General features: G+C 52.5%; 1 non-coding gene across 1 annotated transcript; it reads right to left on the bottom strand.

Moving 5' to 3' along the window:
- Nucleotides 1–6684: 6684 nt before the first annotated feature.
- On the bottom strand, nt 6685–6778 carry Trnai-uau (transfer RNA isoleucine (anticodon UAU)). The gene is made up of 2 exons: nt 6741–6778; nt 6685–6720 (listed from the first exon to the last, which is right to left on the bottom strand). It is a non-coding gene; the product is annotated as a tRNA-Ile (tRNA).
- Nucleotides 6779–8343: the final 1565 nt, after the last annotated feature.

The following is an 8343-nucleotide window of genomic DNA, read 5'->3' as shown; positions in this document are numbered from 1 at the left end:
GCCCTGGTGCACTTGCCCACCTACTTCCTAACCAACCCAGGGGTGCCACCCCTCTAACGCAAAGGACCAGTACCCTGTGCCCATGACAGGAGCAGCAGGACAGCCCAGCAGCAGACTTCCCTGCCACCTCTGGAGAGCAGCCTGGGGGCCAGCTCTTGACTCAAGCTTTCTGTGTGCACTGGGAGTCCCATGCCCCTGCGGGGAGACACCTGCTCTGCAAACTCAAAGGGTAAGCATCTCCCCAGAGAAGCAGCCAATGCCGGTGGAAGAGCCACCTGGACAGCACTTTATCATCAGCTGACATGAGTCCAGGAGAAGCCTCCAGAGGGGGTCAATGCCTCTGAGATCCTGCAACCTGTCAACCAGGCAGTCAGGGGCCACAGGACTCCACCCAGTGTGGTAAGGTTATTTTAAAAGAAGGTACTCCCTGCTTAAAGCAATACTCAGTGACAGGAGGCACTCAAAGGAATCCAACACATACTTAAAAAAAAATGTAATGCCATTTGATCCAGCCCTGACAGTCATCTTTTAATACTACAAATGGAAAAATAAAAATCTGAGGAGTATCATTTTGTTCAAGACTGATGAACTCTTAATGACATTGTCCCTACAGCGCCTAGTCGTTATACCCTTCCAAGTGCTTTGCCAGCAGAGTGTAGATGGCTCACTGTTCTTGATCTAGAAGATGCTTCTTTTGCATCCTACTCAAAGGGGAGTCACAATTACTTTTTGCCTTTGAATGGACAGATCCTCCATCAAAACCCACCTTCCATACTATTGGGCACTACTGTCTCTGCGATTCAAAAACTTACCCATGATCTCTGGAGAAGTATTGGCTAAAGATTGGTGCTGAGAGCCGGCCAAGTCTGTATGGCCCCTGGCATTTTGCCAACAGTATTGATTGACAGGCGAGGCATTACTATCCGCCTCTGCCGCAACTTTTGAGTTCTCGCACTATTTTGGAGTTCTCGTACTATTTTGGAGTTCTCGTGGGGATTTCCGGGGATTCCCCGAGAGTTCCCATTGGTTGGGGAAGTGCAGGAGGAGGGATTTCCGGGAGAGATATTTCCGGCTGGGGGTTCCTGGACAAGCCTCAAGGCGTTAGGGAGGATTCCCCGGGAGCTGTGTGAAGTGTTTTCCTGCAGTTTAAAAATAAAGTTTGTTCCTGCTTCAGTGACTCGTGATTTGTGCCCAGCCAGACTGCGGCAGATTGGCTCAACTGGGAGTACTGCTCCAGTCTGTAGAAGATATGTAGATCACCAATCCCGCTTATGAGCTCTGCCTAGAAAACACCATTCGGACTCAGTCACCTGACCAAGTGAGGTTACTAGGTACAAATTTACAAGGAAGAAGTTGTTTATCTGGGGTTTCAGTCACAGAAGGCTGATAAAGACTAGAGACTAGCAGAGAAAAGGCCATTGCCAGCCTTCAGGTCCCTGGACCTGCAAACAATTATGAGGATTCCTGGGGAGATGGGCTACTGCAGGACATGGATATCTAATCTGCAGCTTATAGCTAAGTTCCTATATGAGCCTTTAATTGGGATAGAACTTGAGCCCTTAATTTGGACAACAGAGTGTCACACTGCCTCTAAATCTCTCAAAGACCAACTGATGTCCCAGCGCTGATTCCACCTGATTTTTAAAAAGTCATTCAAACTGTATGTGCATGAGTGACAAGGAATTGGGCTGCAAGTTCTCACTTGGTTGCTGAGGGAAATTCTAAATTCTCAAAGCAGTTAGCCCACAGGGCCAAAGGACAGCCTCCTTGTCTGCAGGTAGTAGCTGCCACTTGTGGTGTGCTAACGGAAGCTGAGGAATTTACATTTGGCTGCCAGTCTTGTCTATGTGCCACACCAGGTCTTAACCCTGCTGGAACAAAGGGGCAGACACTGGCTAAACCCAGCCACCCTGCTGCCCACAGGTCCTGAGCCCCCAACCTCATACCATAAATATGTGGAAGTTTCTTTTCTTTTGGTACCCAGGATTGAACTCAGGGGCACTCAACCACTGAGCCACATCCCCAGCCTTATTTTTTAATTTTACTTAGAGACAGGGTCTCACTGAGGTGCTCAGTGCCTCGCTGTTGCTGAGGCTGGCTTTGAAGTCATGATCCCCCGGCCTCAGCCTCCCAAGTCACTGGGATTACAGGTGTGCACCACTGTGCCCGGCCTTCATGGAAGTTCTTACTGCTGTCTTTGCCAGCCGTCTAGGTCTGATGGGTCAGCCACAATTGACTGGAAATTCTGCACAGAGGGAAGCCGCTTCATGGACAAGGGAAAATGCCACGCTGGGTATGCAGTTGTGACTTCAGGGAGTCAAACCCCTCCCCCCAGGGTTTATCTGCTCAAAAGGCAAGTTTTCAAAAGGTAAAAAAAAGCTAACCAGGGCTGGGGATGTGGCTCAAGCGGTAGCGCGCTCGCCTGGCATGCGTGCGGCCCGAGTTCGATCCTCAGCACCACACACAAACAAAGATGTTGTGCCCGCCGAGAACTAAATATTAAAAAATTCTCTCTCTCTCTAAAAAAAAAAAAAAAAAAAAAAAAAAAGCTAACCAATCCAAAATATGGTCCTTTCCCACAAGGCTTGCGGAAAGAGGGCTCCTTACCTCTAGGAGTGAGGAAAGCATCCTCAGGAGATAAGCAGTCTCTTGGAGGCTGTCCTCAAGCCAAGCAGTGACCACCACATACTGCCCCTGACATCCAAAAGGAGACCCCATAATCACCCACAGCCATCACCTGGCTGACCAGGCTGCCAAATGGCACGCAGTGGCACCCAGATCCATGCTCTTGGCAGCCTAATGACAAATGTGACTTGACTTCTTTCTCTCCTGAACATTCAGAAGCAGCTGAGAGGAAAGCCCGAGAGGGGGGCTTTGAAGACAGGGCCTTCCCCTCACTGGGAGACAAGTGCTCACGGAGTCATCCTCCTGCCCCCTGAGCGTCTGCTGGAGCGGAGTGTATTCATCAGGGTGTCACTGTAAGTGAGATGTGTTCACTGAACTTTTTAGACCATACCTCAGAGGCCAGGACTGTGTCAAGCAATAAAGAGGTGACACAAAGATGTCACTGTGTGCCAAGAACAACCCCAAACAGGAAGGCTGCCAAGAGCCCAGGCCACAGTGGGCCATGACCCTTGAAGATCAGCAGGTGGGCTTCACCCAGATGCCTGGGGCTGCTGGAAACATCAAGTGCTACTGGCGTTGGTTGACACCTCTTCCAGTGGGGTCGAGGCCTATCCCACTGGGACAGAAAAGGCCTCGGAAGTGGCTCCGGCTCTACTGAAGGCCATTATCTCCAGGGCAACACACTGACTCCATGCAGTGATCAGAGCAGAGCCCTGCCTTTTTCTCTGAGGTAATGCAGCTGCTGGATAGCGCTCTAGGAATCCACTGGAGACACCTGCTGTCTCAGAACTCAGTGGACAGGTGAGACAAAGATGAACCATACTCTAGAAAAAGCTCCAGCCAAAACCTGTCAAGAGGCCGGCTGAACACAGGGAAAGGTGCTGCCTGCGGTCCTTCCCTGCATTAGAGTGGCCCCTAGACACAGGCTACGGATTGGACCCTGCTGAGATGACACAGGGGAGACTTCAGATGTCTGTAAAGGAGATATCCTCCCCATTCTCAGAATAGGGAAACGAACGCATGATGAGTAGCAGCTTCAAGTTCTAAGGTCTGTGCTTCCTCTGGGACAAGATCTTACCCTGAGGACCCCTACACCCTGTCCTCCAGGAGACTGAATCCTGTTAAGACATGGAAAAATCAGGATCCAGAAAACGAGCTGATGGAGAAGTGGACCGACTCTTGTGATGAGCTTCTAGCCACTCACACTTCCTCAAATCTGCTGTGGATCCGCCACACTTGAGATAAAAGGACACCACTGGAAATGACCCTTGTGACCCTCTTCAGGATCAACAATCTTCCCGCTGGACAGAGAACCCCTTGGAAGACCTGAAATATCTCTTCAAAAAGCAACACTCAGGCAAGACACCTGAACAATCACGAACCATACTACTGCCACTCTTCGGTCTCTTTGCTACTCCTCATTCCAGATCAGTTCCAGACTAACCTGTCTGCAGATGGCCCTTACCAGCAGGCTAACAGCCACCTCTCTCTGCCACCAACCCCTGCCCTGGAAAACCAGGCAGCCAATCTGCCCAGATTCTCCCGCTGGTCTGGAATCTGGGAAGACGGTTTTTCCCTCACCTGTTGGAACATGCCTACTCCCCTCCTCTAAGCAACAGGACCCTAAGGTGTTTCTAAAAGCAGCTGCTACAAAACAGCATGTGCTTGCTCTGGTAGGAGAGGATGTCAGGGTCTCCTGGTGTGGAGGGGTGGCTGGGCTTTGTCAGGGGCTAGAAGGAAATTCTCCTTCAAAGAATAGCCTGACACTTACAAGAAACAGCCCCCTGGGAGACATCCTGCCTGGGAGACACCCTGCAGCCATCTATCTCCCTGAGACATCCTGCGGCCACCTATCTTCCTGAAACATCCTGCGGTTATCTCACCTTGTGCAGACATCCAGCAACTGCCCATAAGAGAGCTTCCCCATCCCCAGCATACAAATACCCCTGTGTGAACAATAAAAGTTTGCAGCTTGATCAGAACTCCTGTCTTGCTGTCATCCTTCTGTGTCTCTTGTCCCTTCATTCCTCCCCATCTAGGTTCGCTGCCCACGTTGATGTGTCCTGCCGGACGGGACAGGACTTCAGGTGCACAGTGGAGTTGGGTGGCTAGCTATAGAGCAAGTTCAGCTGGGCGAGAGTGGCCCTGTGCAATGTAATGAAGGACACCTGAGTCCACATGACTCAAACTCGCTCTGTAAGGACATGGGACACAGCCTGTCCAGTGGGGATGGCCATGGGATTGCCCTACAGACCTACTGGGATAATTTGTTTCCATTTTCCCAAAGTCTACATAACTGGGGTGTGGTAAAAACCAATATAAGGCACCATACAAGGGGCCTTGGTTGTTCCACCCTGTGGCTCTGTTGACCCCAGGAGCAGCCTTGACGTGGAATTACAAGCCGAAGCCCTAGCTACGCATAATTTTAATCAAATCCAATAGCCATCACCCTCTTAAATGATGAGACCACACAAATCCACAAGGTGGTCCTCCAAAATTCATACTAGACAGTATGAATGCCACTGGAGGGGAGCTTGTGCTGTGGGTACATCCCCAATGACTCAAAAAGTATAGCCAAAGCAGTGAGGGACCTAGACAAGAATATTGCTGCCATTGACACTGTCCAGTACTGGCTGCAGTCAATCCTTCCAAATGGAGGTGCTTAACATGTACTTCCCCTTCTCATCTCCTCTTTAGGTGCTGTTTAACACACTGCATTCTTAAGACTGGTGCTCCCACTAATCACACCAACATGACAATTCGTGTTACATTCTCAGAAAAGCACAAGAAACAAAGTCTTCCATTCCAAGGTTCCTACAGTGCCCCTGTCAGCAAGAAACAGTTAAGAAAAAAATAATAATCATGCCCTTCCACCCTTTGCCCTCATGGAAATGGAACGGTGGCCTGACGGTGGGGGTTTGAAGGAGGGCCCTGCTGCTAAGTTCATGTGATCCCCTTCTTCCCTCTCTTTTTCCTCCCTCCTTCTGAGACCTCCTGAGCCATTTTCTTCCACAGGCACCTTAGAGTCCAGGAAGAACAGGTCTGATGGACCACTTGTGATAAGAGTCAAAACTATGCCCAAGGGAGCAGCAACTTTCTTATCACAGATGAGATCATGACTGACCAGCCATGAAATAATGATGGACAGGCCATGCCTGACCAAGATCCCCTGCCTTGGCAGCTAGGCAAAACTTCCAGTTCTGCAAACCCCAACCCTTGCACCCATCCCCCTTTCCATAAAACCTCAAAGTCACTGTCAGCCCCCGGGAGACTGGGCTCCCTAACTTCCTGGTGTAGCTACACTGATTAAAGCACCTTTCCTGCTCTTTACCATTATTTTTCCATTTGTTCTTTTTTGGGGGGTGAGTGGTCAGATCTGATTTGTTGGAGCAAATCAATCCTGTGGATTAGGACTCTGGTACCATTATCCTCTGATTAAGGTCTATAGAAAACTAAACCCCAATCCAGGCAGAGCAAGGAATGGCCCAGACCCTTCAGTAAAGAAGGTGTGGGTCACCCTGCTAGGAAAAGAACCGTGACCACTGAAGTGCCTGCTAAAAACAAAGAACGTCTAGAATTGGGGTAGAGGAAAGTAGTCCTGACTACCAGCTAGGAGCCTGGGGCCAGTTACAGAGGACATCATTCATGGGCATTTCCTCCCATTTTGTCAGGAATGTAAATCTGCGAACAAATTGGGAAAACCTTCACACCGACGAGCACGTGGGCCTGCCGTTCCGCGCTGGGATGGGCACTCGTGGTCCCAGCGGGAGGTCATTGCGCAGGAGGAGCGGCGAGGTTCCCGGGCCGGCTCGGCGCCGCCTGCAAGCCCCGAGGAGAGCGGAGCCGCGCCTGCACGCACGCGTGGGCCTCGCCCGGTCCCCGCGGGCCCAGCAGTCCCTCAGAAGGGCAGGCCTTCTTCCAACAGGAGCGGCTTTGCTCCCGCGTAACAGACCGAACGGCCTATCTCCTAGGCCTCTCTGCGTTCTCACCAGGGAAAATATAACATTCAAGCGAAAGGCGTGATAATGAAATGCCTGAAACCGGGAAGGGAAGAAAACATGCTCCAGGTGAGGCTCGAACTCACAACCTCGGCATCACCCGCACATATACTGCTGTATAAGTACCGCGCGCTAACCGATTGCGCCACTGGAGCATGCTTTCCCGCGTGTGCCCCGCGTCCTCTACACAGTCAACCGCAACCCGCGCCGCGCAGCACCGTGCCGAGCCCTGCCGAGCCTAGCCGAGCCTAGCCGAGTCCGGCCGAGCCTAGCCGAGCCCTGCCGAGTCCGGCCAAGCCCAGCCAGTCTAACCCGTATGATGTCTGCCGAGTCGACCTGCGCCCGGCCAAGTCTGGCCAAGCCCGGCGGAGCGCACCGGCTGTCGCCGCCCCCACTGTGGCTCGCCCAGCATAAAACACGAGGTGGCCGAGATACTCTACCTCCCTGCAAGAGGAGCGGAACCACCCTCTGACACCGAGCCAGCCTCGCCCGAGAAGGGAGACTGCGCCCCTCCTCACCGGCATCGCCCGAACGCTTTCCTGGAAGACGCGCAGCAGCCGGCGCTCGGCGGGGCCCCAGACACACCCACCACCTGCGGAGCGCGCCAGCCCCCGGCCCAGCTGCGCGTCCCCGCGGCTCGCAGCGCAGCAGGCTCCCGCCGAGGGCCAGCGCCTCTGCCCTAGGGGTCCCCAGCCTTCCCCGCAGCCCCGGAACCCCTCCGCGTCGCCGAGCAGGCTGAGCGCGCGCCTGCCCTCTAGGAGGCCGGCCGACTTCCTGGGGACCCCCGGAGGGTCTGTGACACGGCACCTCCGGTGGCCTCTAAAGGTGACGGCCGGTTGCGTTTCTTGACTTGTTTTAATCCGGGAAAAGGTAGCTGCACCACACCTGGGGAGCTCGAGATGGGGGTTTCTTGGATGGCTGCGGTCCTGACCGCACAGCACCCCACAAAGGAGCTGCATTAAGTTTCTCCACTCACCAGTGAAGGCCAGAGCGAAGGAAAAGGGGCCTGCTCCACCACTGGACACCGGTTGCATTACTGTGGGGTATTATTGCGCGTTTTGTTTTAAATCCGAGATTGAACCCAGGGGCGCTTTGCCGCTGAGCCACATCCTCAGCCCCTTTTAATATTTTTTATTAAAGACAGGTTCTCGCTGAGTTGCTTAGGGCCTTGCTAAACTGCGAAGTCTGGCTTTGGACTCATGATCCTCCTGCCTCAGCCTCCGGAGCTGCTGGGATTACAGTCGTGCTCACTGCGTGTTTTAAAAACACCTGTAAGTGAAGGCCGTGTGAGCCACAGGGGCGCCTTTGTGGACAACCGCACCACCAGAGGGTCTCCTGTGCTCTCTCCACACCAGCGGGAGACCTGACCCCACCTGAACTGTAGAGATCATTACCAGAAACTGTCGCAGCCCGGCTGGCTGGGCAAAATAGCGGGGGGGGGGGGGGGGGGGCGAACAATTTGTGTAGATTGATAGAGCAGGAGTAGGAGCCCTTTATTGCAGGACAGGAGCAGTATTTATACATTCCACAGAGCTTATCTAATTAGCATAAACTAGATACATCAGTCAACCAATCAGGAATCTCTACACTTAATGACTCGCTTTTGTTACTTCTCAAACCACTCCCTCTGGCATTTTGCCAGGCACCATCCAGACTTGTTTACAACTCTAACATTCCCCTGACTAAATTGACTTGTTTACAGACTCTAACAAGAAACAGC

Source organism: Marmota flaviventris, chromosome 6 (assembly GCF_047511675.1).
Source record: "Marmota flaviventris isolate mMarFla1 chromosome 6, mMarFla1.hap1, whole genome shotgun sequence".
NCBI classification, from domain to species: domain Eukaryota; kingdom Metazoa; phylum Chordata; class Mammalia; order Rodentia; family Sciuridae; genus Marmota; species Marmota flaviventris.
This window is presented reverse-complemented; position numbering and strand designations above follow the sequence as displayed.